General features: G+C 45.0%; 1 long non-coding RNA gene across 3 annotated transcripts; it reads right to left on the bottom strand.

Moving 5' to 3' along the window:
* Nucleotides 1-8,091: 8,091 nt before the first annotated feature.
* On the bottom strand, nucleotides 8,092-16,040 carry LOC142876373 (uncharacterized). Of its 3 annotated transcripts, XR_012923270.1 has the most exons (4): nucleotides 13,791-16,040; nucleotides 10,243-13,480; nucleotides 8,735-8,835; nucleotides 8,092-8,457 (listed from the first exon to the last, which is right to left on the bottom strand). It is a non-coding gene; the product is annotated as an uncharacterized LOC142876373 (long non-coding RNA). The 3 variants fall into 3 exon arrangements; XR_012923269.1 differs by having other exon boundaries at nucleotides 10,243-16,040; XR_012923271.1 differs by lacking the exon at nucleotides 8,735-8,835 and having other exon boundaries at nucleotides 10,243-16,040.
* Between the last annotated feature and the right edge of the window lie 315 nt (nucleotides 16,041-16,355).

Raw genomic sequence — 16,355 nt, 5'->3', positions numbered from 1 at the left:
AAAACACTCAATGAAAGAAATCATAGATGACACAAACAAGTGGGAAAACATCCCATGCTTATGGATTAGAAGAATCAATATTGTTAAAATGTCCACACTGCTTAAAGTGATTTATAGATTCAACACAATTCCCATCAAAATATCAACATCATTTTTGAAGATCTAGGTAAAACAATCCTAAACTTCATATGGAATCAAAAAAGAACCTGAATAGCCAAAGCAATCCTAAGTAAAAAGAACAAATCTGGAGGTATCACATTACCTGACTTCAAATTATACTAAGAGTCTATAGTAACCAAAACAGCATGGCACTGGTATAAAGGTAGATACATAGACCAACGGAACAGAATAGACAACCCAGAAATAAAACTATATAGCCACACCCAACTGATTTTTGACAAAGCAGACAAAAACATATACTGAGGAAAGGATGCACTATTGAAAAAATAGTGCTGGGACTATTAGACAGCCACACACAGAAGAGTGAAACTGGATTCCTGTCTATCACCATATACAAAAATTAAATCAAGATGAATCAAAGATTGAAATGTAAGACCTTAAATCATAAAAATATTATAAGAAAACATAGGAAAACTCTTCTGGATATTAGCCTAGGCAAGGAATTTATGGACAAGACTCCAAAAGCAAATATAGCAACAAAAATAAATAAATAAATAAATAGGACTTAATCAAACAAAAAATTTTCTGCATAGCCAAAGAAATAATCAACAGAGTAAACAGACAGCCTACAGAATGGGAGAAAATATTTGCAAACTATATATCCAGATATCCAGAATATATGAAGAACGCAAACACATCAGCAAGTAAAAAAACAAATAACCTCATCAAAAAGTGGGCAAAAGATTTGAACACATTTTTTTTCAAAATATATATAAATGGCCAAGAAACATCTGAAAATATGTTCAACATCACTAATCATCAGGGAAATGCAAATTAAAACCACAATGAGATATCACCTTACCCCTGGCCATTATTTCTCATGAGAAACCAAGAAGTGGGGAAGGGGGGAAGATGAGTATGGGATAAAAACTTATCTATTGCTGATGGGCACGCTATAAGCCCTTACTTAAACATTATACAGGATATCATATAACAAAACACTTGTACCTCCTTAAATAACATTTTGATGTGATGTCATCATAAAACCCTATGAGATTTGGTATAAGCAAATAAATGTACCTTGCCCTAAATTCAAGGACAGTGTCATCCATTGCAAAACTCCACTCTATATAGATAGGGGCACCATTAACATTGTGTTTTATATACACGGTGCATCTAGAGCACAACTCCACATACACAGAACACAGAAATTGCCAAGAACATGGTGCTTTTGCATTCCAGCTCTGGTAGAAATTTTTATTCTCATATGAGTTTCAACAACCCCATATACTTTGTAAGGCTCTGAGTTAGGACTGAAGTTTCACTATTAAATCTTACCCTACCTTTATCTCACCTGATGTAATAGTAGGTATACCTTGATTGATCCATCAAATATTTTTAAAGCATCAATGTTTTCTATAGTCTAATATTTCCAAATTACATACTGCAACCAATTCTATCTCTGCCCAAATAGGATGAAACAATTCCTAGAATAGGGACCAGATGGCTCTGATGGGTCTTCATTGGTGTCTATGGCCTGGCTAAATCAATCCACTTCCTTGTATCTCACTTTCTTTATATGTAAAATGGGGCCCCAAATTGCCAGACCCAAAGCTGTGCTAATAAAAGACTATATGGCCAGAAGAAAAAAAGAATTGCCATTATTAAAGAGTTAGACAACAATAGGTGTTGGCATGGATATGGTGAAAAGGGAATTCTTATATACTGTTGATGGGAATGTAAATTAGAACAACACCTATGGAAAACAGTATGGAGATTCCTCAAATAACTAAAAGCAGACCTACCATTCGATCCAGCAATCCTACTACAAGGTATCTAGCCAAAGGAAAAGAAGTCATTTTATCAAAACGTCACCTGCACCCAAATGTTTATTACAGCACAAGTCTTAAATGCAAAGATATGGAACCAACCTAAGGACCCACCAACTGATGAGTGGATGAAGAAAATGTGATATATATACACCATGGAGTACTACACAGCCATAAAAAGGATTGACATAATGCCTTTTGCAGCAACTTGGATGGAACTGGAGATCATTATCCTAAATGAAGTATTTCAGGAATGGAAAAACAAATACCACATATTCTCACTGGTAAGTGGGAGCTAAATGAGATATATATATGGTCATAAAGCAGTGTAATGGACATTGAAAACTAAGAAAGGGGGTGTATGATGAAAATCTACAGGTACAATGTACACTGTTCTGGTGATGGATACACTAAAAGCCCTGGTTTCAGCATTATACAATTTATCCATGTAACAAAAAACACTTGTATCCCCTAAATGTATTAAATTATTTTTAAGTCAATGGAATCAAACAAAATAAAAGAAGTAGACTAGAAATATATTACCGTTTCCTAACATCTCTTTTTTTTTTTAAATTTGGTGTCACGAGACAGAATTTCCTGCCTACAGCTTGTAGTCATATCCTAACCCCACAACACACCCTGCTCCTCCGAAGAAGAAAAGAAGACAAGAAAGGATATCACATACTATTGTGAAATTGCTGGACAAAAATTCCTTCTATCTCAACCCTTTGTCCTCCTAACCTAGTTCTGTGAAGAGTGCAGTGGTCAGAGCATTACACAGGTAAGCCAAACAGCTCAGAAATGGGATGGGGAGAGATTGACAGAGAAAGAGAGAGGGAGGGAGGGAAGGAAAGAGAGAGAAGGAGAAAAAGAGACAAGGAGAGGGAAGGAAAGAGAGAGAGTCAAAATAGCTAAGGTCATAAAATAAGCTATTCTAGCCAAGTTTTTCATGCTAGGTGAAAATCATCTATAGATATTCATTTCATTTTGTGAAAAACCATTACTGGGAAGCAGCTAACATGAAGGCATTTCCTTTTAGAGAGGAATTTGGTGCTGTTTTTGGTATTTGATGTCCACCACATTTTCAGCTGGTGATCAGCAAAGCAACAATGGGGCTAGTGGGATTGCTCCATTTTCCAGCAGGTCTGTACAGATCATCCAGCAAGAGTTTGAAACATACCCCTAGTGATGTCTTAGGAGATTCTTAAAGACAGATTACTTTGCAACTCTCAGTGAACACTACAGCCATTTTCAAAATGTTGCTTTCCTGTCTTCAGTTCCTCTTTCAGCTTTCAAACAGCAAGTGCTGCTGCAGAATACCTTCTTCCATGTTCTGAAGTCTTTGGCTCCAAATGGGATCGGGTGGTGGCCAGTGCCCGCCACACTGGCTCTGGGCCCAAGAGCCTGTGTTACTTCTCAGTGGGGTCAGATTTCTGTTAACTCAAGAACACACCCAGAAACCTGGGGAAACATCTCTCGCACAGTGATACCAGCTCCACCTTGTGCAGCCTATGCATTGGCCACAACATAGAGGAAGGAAGCCACAACTTAAAAATAAAATTCACACATCAGCTTTTGGCCAGCATTTAAATCTTAATAATCTGAAGTCCCACAGTGTCCCACACTGAGCTTTGCCTAATGTCGCTAACAGTCACAGGGGTATTCAGGCACCTCAGACCAACTTCTTTGAGCTGGAATCTTCCTGGGACGGATGCCCCAGCGAAGCAAGCAGGGCCACCCTCTGTTGAGAAAAACCCTGCCTGTGACAGGTTTGAGTCCCACACCCACACTCCTAAAGGCTCCTGCTGGGTCCCTTTGCCTAGTGATAAACTCCCCAAGCTTCAGGACAGTGTCCTTGGATCGCCTCAAGTTCCACTTGTCCTCCTGGGCACTAATGGTAGACAAAAGAGCTTGCCATTGGGTCAAAGAAATGTCATCAAAGTCTCAGCTCTTCTTCAAAATTAACAAAGCAAAGTCCTCCCACTCTGGGGCCTGCCTCCGCTGATGAGGTGCCAGGGTGTGGTCCGGTCCTACTCAGAACCCAGAGGAGCCAGGAGGAAGATTTAATGTCCTTCCACAGAGAGAAAGTGCATTTTCACACCTTGAAATGGATGAACTTCTTCAGACTACCCTTCAGTTAAAAAATCTGTTCCAACTTCTGCTATGCACATTTACTTTCATTTTTTCGATCACCTTCTGGTAGTAGCCAGGACTCATACTGATGACAGACTCCTTTTATAATTCTCCTACTGGCCTCGATGCCTCCCCAAAGCCTTTCCCCTGGTGACCAGGCTCTGGGACCTAGCGGTCAGGTGAGGCCAATGGCAGAATCTTCTGGCACCAGGACTGGGCAGTGTCCACTCTAATCCCTGATCATTTGAGTCTACTGGGCAACCTCTATTTGTAGTCCTGTGTTTTGTAAACTGTTTTTCTGAACATAGACTGCCAGTAATCACTGCATACAAACAAAACGAAACTGGACACCAGATAAGTAATGCGTCAAAAATCATTACTCTACGCCTATTCGTAGACTCGGTCACTTCCCAGCCGTCTCGCCACCCACCCCCCTGGCTGAAGTGAATTGTGTCCTTATTTGCTGACTGAAATTCTTCCTCTCCTGGTTTCACAGAGTCCTCCCTCCCTCGGCGTTAGGAGTTGCATAGTTGCACAGACAACCTCGCCTCGTGGCAGCGATTTCTAAAAACCATCTAAGCCCTTTCCGTTTCTCTCCACTGCCCCCACCGCCGCTCTCGTGTGTTGTGTCAGCTTCCGAGCTTGTTTCTGGAGCGTTGTCCTTGAGCACATGGCACATGGAAAAACACTGCCTGATACGGTTGCCGATCTGGAGGATGATCAGAGTCCAGTGGATTGGGGAGATTGTGGTGTTAATTGAAGGTCAAAGTCCACTGCGCTTCATGCCACTCCTTCAGCACACAAAGGCCAGCATCGCTGTCACCACCCCAGCTCACAGAGTGACACCTTGGAAACAGGCCGGGTGTGAACCCCGTGTAAGCAAATGCTCCCACCTGCAAGCAGGGCTGAGCAGGTGCCCAGAGAAAGTCACCTCCACATTCTTTACTGCGCTTGCCTTTAACAAGCCCCCATTTCAACCACGTTTAATGGCTCCTCGTCTGAAAGCCTCCCAAAGGGCTCACAGTTGTCCTTGATAGAGCTCCGTCATGGTCATGTGTAATTTCAATCCACTTCGCTTGCATATTCAATCTGATCAGCATTTACTAACCCATGGCACGTGACTCATTTTTCATTATTACTGCTTGAATGAGTGAGTGACAAAGTTGCATGTGCGTAGCCCATTCCCACATCTCTCTCTGAACCTTCTGTGGTTGTGACAGAGCCAGCAGCAGCCTCTATTTCCTTTATAGCTCCCTTTCCTGCAGCTCGACCCTTTCGGGGAGGTCTCAGTAAATGCTGATGACATCTTCCTTGCTGTGCACAAGCAAAGGGGCTTCATGCACTGAGGAAGAGCCCCGCGGACAAGGCCCCTTGCACCCACCTTCTTATCCCAGGCTGTGTGGCTTTAGCTTCCCCGGTTGTCTTTGCCGCTCTCCTTTGAACCCTCTTGAGGACTTGCTGCTCTAGGCCTGCATGCGGGCAAGGCTCACTCCGAGCGAGCAGCCGGCAGCAGGGGACCGTGGAGCATGCTGTGATGCGTGTGCAGCCTTCTGGAACAAGGCCTGAGGCCAGCCCGAGTCCAGGAGGAAGAGTGTGAGCAGAACAGGTGCAGCTGAGGGCAAGGGCGGGGGCACACGCACTGCGCCTTCCCACGTGCAGGGCGGGGAGGGGCTCGGGGGCCACGCTCAGGCTTCGCAGCTGCCCCTGCAGCGCGCACACACACGCCTCCTTCCAGCCAGGAGGGTCTGAGAGAAACAGGGGAGGAAAACAGAGGGAGAGGAGGGGAGGAGAGAGGAAGAGAGCAAGGAAAAGAGATGGTTGGGAGTGGCTCCAAGGTTGAGAGCAGTAGAAATCCATCTCAGGCATTCATGTAGGGAGGGCCCAGCGTCAAGGAGTGCACTGCAGGCCCGCCCGCCCTACAGTCACTGTGTCGCTGAGCCTTTTCTCTCGAAAGCTCTGTGATGGGCAGAAGCCTTAAAGTCATTTGGAGGACGTTGGCTAAAAAAGTGGAGAAAGTACATGTTCTCTCGAACCTGTCCTTCTGTATTTTTATTTCCTCCAACAGCACCAACCCTGCAAAGGCCCAGGACACTGCTTTCAAGGGGAAATGACAGGGGCAAGGCAGCTTGCAGGCCACTTGTAGAAGCTGTGGTCTACATAGGTGAGAGCCCAGGGGTGCCACTGCCTCCTGGAGAGGAGCTTCTCACAGCCCAGCACCGTGGGAGGACTGCCACCTGTGGCCACCACCTTGCACCGGCACCATGGGAGGACTGCCGCCTATGGCCACCACCCCACAGTGGCACCGTGGGAGGACTGCCGCCTATGGCCACCACCCCACAGTGGCACCGTGGGAGGACTGCCGCCTATGGCCACCACCCCACAGTGGCACTGTGGGAGGACTGCCGCCTATGGCCACCACCCCACAGTGGCACCGTGGGAGGACCTCCACCTATGGCCAGCATGCTGCACCAACAGATGTGCCAGGGCCAAATGTGTGCACCAGGGACGCCCCACAGTAGACAGTGCTTCTGTATTGTCTTCCCGCAGGCTCCACCAGCCGACTCATTCTCCAGGCTCAGCTCAGGCCACCACCAGCAGGAGACCTCCCTACCTGCCCCCACCCTTGAGTGAACTCACAGCCCTCCCCACTTCTGCCAATTACAGCCTGCTCTTTATCAACTTCTCCAAGCAGATTAATATTTTGAAGCAATGAGCAGTAGGTTTTCAGAATTAAATAGTAAGTTTTAGCCCTATATGAAAACCTTTAGAAAAAAAAATCTGAATAGCCCACAGGTGTATTTTCCTTTAGTGCAAGTAAGAGCTGGTTTTATAACTTTAAGAAGTTGGATTTTGTACTATGCCTGGGAAGTTGTAAGTGAAGACCTACATGTTTTTAGAATTAAATTGTCAATATTAATTGTAACAATAGGAACATCAACAAGTAAGATTTTGGCCGGGCGCGGTGGCTCACGCCTGTAATCCTAGCACTCTGGGAGGCCGAGGCGGGCGGATTGCTCGATGTAAGGAGTTCGAAACCAGCCTGAGCAAGAGCGAGACCCCGTCTCTACTATAAATGGAAAGAAATTAATTGGCCAACTAAAAATATATACAAAAATTAGCCGGGCATGGTGGTGCATGCCTGTAGTCCCAGCTACTCGGGAGGCTGAGGCAGGAGGATCACTTGAGCCCAGGAATTTGAGGTTGCTGTGAGCTAGGCTGACGCCATGGCACTCACTCTAGCCTGGGCAACAAAGTGAGACTCTGTCTCAAAAAAATAAATAAATAAATAAATAAATAAACAAGTAAGATTTTACATATGCTTCTTGTGGTCCTGGGGTCAAAACTAGAGTGAGTTAAATAAATATAACTCTCATGGCGGTTAATGTGTTAACTTTGCTGTTTGTATTAGTTTCCTAATGCTAATGTATTAATTTCCTAACCACCACAAGTTACCACGAGCTTCGTGGCTTAAAGCAACACAGATATGTCATCTTACAGTCAGTCTGAAGATTGGAAGCCCCAGCAGGTCATGCTGGACCAAAATCAAGGTTCAGGCAAGGCTGTGTTCCTTCCTGCCCTTCCCAGCTTCCAGACTGCGTCCATTCCTTGGCTCCTTGGCCCCATCCTTCTTCCAAAGACAACAATGGGCGGCCAAGTTTTTTTCACATTGCACAAGTCTGACTCTCTTGCCTACCTTTTTCACCTGTAAGGACGCCTGTGATTACATTGAGCCCACGTGGATAATCTAGGCTCATCTCCCCAGCTCAGATCTTTACCTTAACCACATCTTCAAAATCCCTTTTGTCATATATAGTAACATTCACAGGTTTCCATCATTAGGACATGGACATTCCAGGGGAGTCATCATTCTGCCTACTATCCTGTTGCCATTTACCTTTCCAAGTGTTCATGCCATGGCACCCCCAATAGATTGGATGCTGGCTCGGCGAAGGGGAGAGGACTGCCTCTTTGTTTTTCTGTTTCCCACAGCAGTTGCCCACTTCAGATATTCAGAAGGTATTTTTTAATTGATTTTATTTCCTGACTCTTGATCTGAATAACACAGAAGTGTGTTTCCAGGTATGGGTTGTGTTGGGGCAACCATGGTATCTTACCTTTGTGCTAGTCACTGGGATACAAAGATGATTCAGTATTGCCCCAATTTTCGATAAATTCACCTTGCAAAATGTTCCAGATGACTAGTCAGCATCCAAGGCATAGGCTCTGAATTACCCACATGAATAACCCAAACAGTTAAAGATAAAATAGCTCTTCTTCTTCCTCTTCCTCCTCCTCCTCTTCTTCCTCCTCCTCTTCCTCCTCCTCTTCTTCCTCCTCCTCCATCCCTCTTCTCTTCCTCTTTCTTCCTCCCTCTCTGATTAAAAAATAAATACATAAATAAAGCGATACTGGGTCGAATGTGATCTACAGAGCAAAGAGACAGCTGGAATGGATGGAGAAGGCACTGGGGAGGAAGAGAGTAAATGTGGGCTCCTTCCCTCTCAATTTTGAAGAAAGTCATGGGAAAACCAGAGTCATAGCGCGGGGTCACAATGCAGTGTGCAAGGATGGAATGGTATGATAGTGAAAACCCAGAAAAGAGCAAAGTGCAATTATGCCTAAACATACCAGAAGGGCAAAAGAGTGTTTACCTTATTTAAAGTGACCCAAATAATGCCCGGGTATGATGGCTCCTAGCACTTTGGGAAGCTGAAGCAGGAGGATCCCTCTATCCCAGGAGTTCGAGACCAGCCTGAGAAACATAATGAGACCCCCGTCTCTACAAAAATATTTTTTTAAATCAACCAGCCACTCTTGCCATCTAAAGTCCAAATACACAGGCTCCATGAGCACAAATCAGATGATTGTCTTGAGCCACTAAATTTTGGGGTAACTTCTTATGCAGCAAAAGTAACTAGGGCACCAGGTATGAGCAGTGTACATACTTTCCCTGAATTTATTGTGTGGGAAGTTCTCCTGAATCAAGGATGTGGTTATAGCCACTACGTTAGCAGAGAAACTAACTCCCAAGGCCATTAGAGGACAATCAGTGGCTTCTCCAGAGTCTCGGACAACGTGATGAATGAGAAGGAACCTGACAAGGATCAATTCTAAGAATGTTATTTTATCTGAAGCAAGAAAAAAAAAATTTTTCTAGGAGTAGCAGCATTTGGGCGCCTGGACACCACAGGCGAGGCCTTCAACCCACAGGGTGTCCTCAGGGGGAGCCGCCCCAGGGGAGGGCAGGGAGGCCTCTGCAGGAGGAAGGCAGCAAAGAGGCGTATCCGGCAGGCAGGGGTCTGCAGGCGGTCCTGCAGAGAGGTCTTTCCCTTGCTTCTAGTAGAAGCCTTTTCCCCGCCACACTGTAGGTGACACACGCACATGCGCATGCGCGCACACTGCGCCTTGGACCCCGGACAGCACTTCCTGGAGACTGCGTAAAGGCATTGTAGCGGGGAAGAGAAGGGAAGTGCACGCTTCCGGCGAGTTTTGCCTTATGTGGCTAAAATGTGAGGAAGTTGGCAAACATCCCAGCCCAAGAAGTCTGTGGGGCAGGCTGATAAAGGAAACGACAGCAAAGCTACCGAAGGGAAAGGGCCGTCCTTATCCAGGGGCCCCTCCTGATGGGGGAGGGGTTGAAACAGAAAAACAGAACAGTCGATTTTGTAATATTATCTGGCCAGTGAGGCAGTCTGTAGATGTTATTTAAGACATTTCGGAATCCCAATGATTAATAGTAGGATTATTTTTTTTCTTTGCTTGGGACATCTAAGCTATTTTGCACAAACTAGGATGGGAATAAAAAGTCCTTCATGATTCTTTCCCAATTAAATTAATTCAGCAAGAAATATTAATAATTACTGAGCAGATAACTCCCAAAATGTTTATTTGGATAAAGACATTCCAAGGAAGAACCTTTAAAATTTTATAGTATATGGATGTTTCTTTCTATATTGGCTGGGGCTTATTTTGCATTATAAATCCACTCGGCCTTCAAGGCTCCAGACTTAAGTGTTAAATATCAGGCTTTCTTCTTCTGGCCCTGAAAGGTGTAAACATGTACTGAATGTGGCCTTAAGGCACCTCGGTCTTACTTAGTGTGATCACCTACCAGACACCCTCATTATCTGGTCACTATATAGCCAAATCTCCAGCATACCTGGGCTGATATCCTGGGAAAAGTCCATCACGAATCATCTTGTCTTAAGGTAATATAGCTGCAATCACAGGTAAACCCCCATACCGCAATGGCAAAGCACAGCTGGACTTCATTTCCCACTCATGCAGTGCCCCGCTGGCACAAGGCGAAGAAAAGGGAAGCTCCACGCAATCCTATGGCACTCCCGGCTGACAGAGAGTATGCCATCCCTTAGCACAGCCACCTAGCCAAAAGACAGGACAGTGAGAGCAGAGCGTTACCAGGATGTGTTTATGGGCCAGGCCCGGAAGTGTCATGCACCACTTCTGCCTTCCCTCCAATAGCCAGAACCAGGTCACATGGCTCAAAGTAGAGGCAAATGTTTCTGGAAAATGTGATCCCTGGCTGAACAGCCACTTCCCAGCAACACGGAAGGGGGACAGAGTTCTCTGGCGAACAACCAACCCGTTGCCCACATGTTTACACTGTGGATTCTACCCATCCCCAAGCCTGTGGGATCACCCCACAGAGGATCCTCGCTCCAGCCAGTCCCAGCAGACCCACGAGCTCATGCTTTGCAGTCTTGGTCAATACTCCATTAGTTTGCAGCAGTGCCACGGAGCTTGGAGATGGTCCTTCCTGTGGGGACATGGCAAAGGCAGATGAGGCTATGCTGATCCAGCTCACACTCACAGCACAATAGTGTCATGACCCTTCCTGTTTCCCTTGCTCATTCACCCAAGGGGGCCTACACATTAGGGAGGACCTCATGAAAGAGAGGCGTGTTCCTCTGGTCCTGAATGGTCACATTAGCATGTACAGTGCCCCAGAGCAACTTTGGGAAGCCAGCACCAGGTATCCAGATTTGCTGTGCACCGAGGCTAGGCCCTGGCCGGGACTTCACTTAGTAATAAATTCTAGCTGTCCTTTCTCTTCTGGGACATAACATCTGGATTCAGTGCTGAGGGGAAGCAGGTTTGTTCAGAGACCTGTTCATTTATGTAATGAATTGTCCCGCTCTGCGGCCCCATCACCCTTCTGCTATGTGACTCTAGATTATTTTTAAGTAATGGCAATATAAACTACCATATATTGTTATCCCATTATGCCAGGCGCTGTGCAAAGTACAGTACAATTTTTAGATCTATAATAGTAACAATAGCTCTGCAAGGTAGACATTATTGTTTTCATTTTAAAATGTGGTATCTTAGCAATGTTAAGTAGCTCATTAAGGTAAATGAGGAGTGGCCCAGCTGAGACTCGAGTCCAGGCCCAATGTAACTGTAAAATCTGCTCTCCTTCCCCCATGCCCCATGATGAGTACCACCAGCCCCCTGGAGTATATGCTTAGCACACACAAGGCAAACACCAACCCATTCATCCTTCCTTGGCAAGACTCACCCAAGTAAGGATTCTCAGAGTGCTCAGGGCCAGCATAATACATTCACCTTGAACCTTCATGTGTAAGAATTTTGAAGAAAATATAGTCATTGAAAAGTGTTCATTGCATGTAACTGTGCATATCAACAACATATAATCAGTGGCCACACCCACCCTTCTTCAGCCATGCCGGGGTAAGATGCAGAAACACAGCAGGTGTTTTGGATTCTTGTAAGTGTTCATGTCATCATCAGCACAAGGCCCACTTCCCCTTTATCTCACATATCTGTTTCTTCACAGTCAGTAATCCGGTGGGGTGTCCCTCATCTTTCTCCAGAGATGGTATAAAGGCAGCGTTGATTCAGAGAGTAGCCAACTGGTCACTAAGACAGCCTTTATGCTGAGCCACAGAACATTTTAAAATATAGTTACTACAACCAAGAATCTATATCACACAGCAGCACCTTCTCCAGTGAAACGTTTTTGTGTATGTCTCTGAAAACTTAAAGCAAAGCATTTTGGTGTTGGAGATCACAACAAAGGAAAGCACATTGCATGTTGCCTTACTGCCATTATTAAGTAATGACTTCATTTACTGGGGTACTTATTATTGCCAGGTACCGTGCTGAATGCTTTATACACATTGTCTTATACAATCTTCACAGTGATTCTACAAAGACTATAACAATATTATTTTCATTTTACAGAAAAAAAGCAAAACCAAACCAAGAGATGAAGTAAACACATAGCAAATGACAGCAAAAGAACATGAGCCCAGGTTTGTCTGGATTTCTCTAAAGCCCAGGCTCCTTTCTCTGTACCAGACACCTGGAGATTCCAGAGCTGTTTGCAAGGAATGCCAGGCAGAAGGAAACTCCAGCAGAGAGCAGGAAGCCTGTCCAGTACTCCGTGGCAGTGCTGCTGTTGTGCAGTTACAGGAAAGGGAACACAGTGTTCTGAAATTTCACAAGGACTGCAAACAAGACAAATGGAATCTCTCAGAATTGGTGCTAATCCCTCGCTGGAGGTGGATTCCAGAAAAAGCCTTTTTTGTAGCATTTGACTAGGTAGCTTGGCCCCCAAAATACTTAAAGTGGTGAGAGCAATGACTGTTTCGTGAGTGTGTGTGCATAAAAGGTAGCTTACCCCTTCCTATGCCAGTGGTTTCCTTGCTTATATGAGATCACAAATGCTTGCTGAGCTATTTAAGAATTCCAAGGAAGCCTGGGATGAGCTTTTACAAAGAGAATTCCAAAGCTGACATTTGTTGAAAAAGTAATTTCTCAAGGTTTGACAGCATGGCCTTGGCCCTTCACAGTGGCTCCTGGTGCCAGCCATTTAACCACTTATGGGGGCAGCAGTGGGATGGGATTGTAGGAAGGACCCCTGCCAGCATGTCCCCTCATACACAATACATAAATAGACCGAAGTCATGAACCAAGTACTACCGGTGAAAATGCTCATATATAAAAATACACATATATTTTGTAATACTTTATTTGTTGCCAAGGCTTTAGGAACTTATAGGTACAAATGAGTGCATGAGATGTGCTACTTATGCAGTGTTTGCAATTCGTCAAGTCCTACGTGTACTAATCTTACTTACTCCTCACACCTTGTGAGTTTGTGGAGAAAAGGATTCTCATGTCCATTCTACAGATGAGGAAATTGCAATTCAGGAGGTAAAGTCCACAGAGGCGGTGAGTGACTGAGCTCAGATCCATACCCGGGGCTCTGTTTCCAAAGATAGGCTCCTTATCACTTCTCTGAATAGCAGCCTTGACATTTTCTGGCACAACTGTGCAACTGCTCATGTGAGAAACTGCAGGGCTTTAGCATCTCCTTGAAGTTCCTCTTCCTCTGAGGCATCTGAGGAATCCTTGGGAGTAGGGAAAAAAAGATTTTTATATGTACATAAGCATCGTTTGTTTATTTACACACATAGCCCTTTCTCACCCCACATTGTTCACATGCCCCAATCCGCAAAGCCTACCACCCACTGTGGGGCGGAGCACATGATTCCATGGGTCCTGAAGCCACTCTTGTGAGCGTCCACAACTTGCCCACAATTTCTCATACGTCACAGGATTCTGAGCTTTCTGAGCCGCTTCACATCCATCGTGACCTCGAAGCTTTCTGTTTTCCAGACTTAAAGATACTACTGGGAAAAAGTAAAAATGGGGCAGCACCTGTTGTGCATGTGAAGCTCCTCCACTGTCCAACTTGTGACACTAGTTTCTGTCTCTGCTTCCCTAACTTCATAGACAAGCCAGCAGCATTTTGGGAGTGGGGACTTGTTGAGTTTTTGTGAGGCAGGGCTGTATCCTTTTTGTGTTTTCTTCTCCCTTCCTGATGGTCCCCACAGGCCTCGATTCCTTGCAAATGGGCATCCGGAAGTGTGGCAGGAATCGCAGGGGAAATTATGTCACATGCAGGGACTGGGCTTCTTGGTGTCTTCTCCTCCTTCCCCTCACCTCAGCCTGCGGAGGTTCATCCGGCACCGCTCTGCCGATTCTCAGGGTTTGAAGGGTCTTTCCACAGTTGAGTATTACCCTTTGGTGCGTGAAAGATTTTGATGACACCATAGACTTGGAAAACTCACTGAGCAATTCTCTTCCCTGTTATTTCTGAAAATGTCACTTGGAACCAACTGCTGGCATTCCCGGTTGCCAAGAGACTGAATCATCAATATTTCTTTGTCATCAATGCCTGGAATGGTTTAAAGGCAGGAAGGAAGTGTTATCGCCCTTGTTTCCAAACCCAGGCTAACTGCTGCTGTAACAGGCTTCTTTATGGTCCGAGAACCCACAGCCATCGTCTTCCCCTTTATCGCCACACCTGCCCTCTGTCCCCTCCCCGTTAAAGAGCGAATGGGGAGTGACTTCCTGTCCAGTGGCCTCTCCCGGTCAGAGCTCGGTCCGGTCAGCCTTCGAGCTTCCAGAGAGCAGCTCCAAAGGAGGCCTGGCGTAAACTATCTGCCCTGGTCAATAGGTTGAAAAGGGAACAGGTGAGAAGCCAGGCTGCTCTCGTCTCAGGGCAGGTCCTCGGCATGGAAAAGTAGAAGAGAAACTGACAGAAATTCTGGGCAGATGTGGGTGGATTGAAGAAGAGAGAGCAGGAGTGGATTCAGGATGTGTGGGACCCCAAAGCTTGTATAATTGGAGGTGTCCTCTTTAAGGAAAAGAATGTAGGATTACAAATGTAAAATGAAGTGTGAATGTTAACATTTAGAATGAGAAAAGAACACAAGACAATAAATAAATTTTTAAAAACTGGCAAATAACACACACATCGCGTGAAGTCCAGAAAATTAAGATTTTCCATTAATTAGCTGCTTAAAACAACTCTATCATACTTTTTCCATACATTTATTAACTACCTATTTTATAGTATCATTTTTAATAAACAGAATATAAATACTCTATTTATAGAGACTTTCCTCTAGCATGTTTGGTTAAAATTTATTTTTTATTGTTGAGAAGTTTGGAAAAGTTTCTTTTGGCTTCACAAGTTGTTCTTGATAATGTCACATAAATATTTGGGTTGTTGTCAAGTTTGGGGAGATCTCTGTGGTCTTTCTTTCATATCGGAGTTGTGACAGATATATTCATTATCTGTAGTATTGTTACAGGTTTGTGTCAATAAACACAGAAAGTCCTACAAATTCCATTTCATGCAATTTCTATCAAAAACTAAAAAATTAGCATGGTGACCTTATAACTGTGCGTTCTGCATTACTGAGGTCATTCCTAACCGGGGAGAACTGCACTCTGAATAGGCACCGTTGAGCAACAAATCCTCCACGTACAGCTTTGTACCGCGATACTAGAAGGACTGCCCACAGACTGGGTTCTGGCCCCACACTTTTCAAACGTTGCTCCCCCTCTGCTCCCCATGTGCTCCCAGTGCTGGTGCAAACTTCCCTGTGTCCTCTGACTCTGCACATTTATGTCTTGACACCGGGAAACTCAGCCCTGTGGGCTCAGTGAGTATCCTGGAAGTCCCCGCATCAGCATGGCTATTCATAACTCAGCTCTATGTGAAATTGTCTCGAAACCACATAAATATCTCCCATTTAAGCCAAACTAAATATCTCTCCAACTTAAACTCCATTAAAGCAAGTACAAAAGACACCCAGCGCTACTCCCAGCACCAGCATAAGGAAAATAGAAACAAAGAGGAAGTTAGAGTGGAAAGAACTGGCCGTCCTAACTTGCTGTTTAAGTGTCTTACTTTTGCAGATTTTATAATATAAACATATGACCATTTGAACACATTCTAAGGACCTTCTCAGAGAGCCTTAGAAGAGCCCCAGGCAAGTCAGGGACCCTGTAGCTTAAGGTCAACAGCTTCATGATAAATCCTTCTGGGCACAAGTCACATTTCAAGGACAGAATAGCTACAGGTGACATGCCTCTTTTCATCACTAGGCACTAAACGAGCCCTCCCCACCCCTGCCAAAGAACTTCAGGACTTGCATACCGCCTGAGTTATTCCTCAGGAGGAGGGGGAAGAATCCTAAAATTTACTTTCTCTACTGACTAGGCCATGCATACTTGCACCGAGCAGAAGCGGGTGTTCGTTTGCAGTTCTCACAGGCGTGATAGGAACTAGGGCAGCCTGAATGCCACTGCAGCTTGTCACACATTACACATTACAACACTGAAGCATAGCGGACCATATAGAGTACAAGTCTGGATGAAGATGACTCAGGCCCACTTGAGGATATCGTTGGAGCAGACTTGAGTGGAGAA

Source organism: Microcebus murinus, chromosome 15 (genome assembly GCF_040939455.1).
Source record: "Microcebus murinus isolate Inina chromosome 15, M.murinus_Inina_mat1.0, whole genome shotgun sequence".
Classification (NCBI taxonomy): domain Eukaryota; kingdom Metazoa; phylum Chordata; class Mammalia; order Primates; family Cheirogaleidae; genus Microcebus; species Microcebus murinus.
This window is presented reverse-complemented; position numbering and strand designations above follow the sequence as displayed.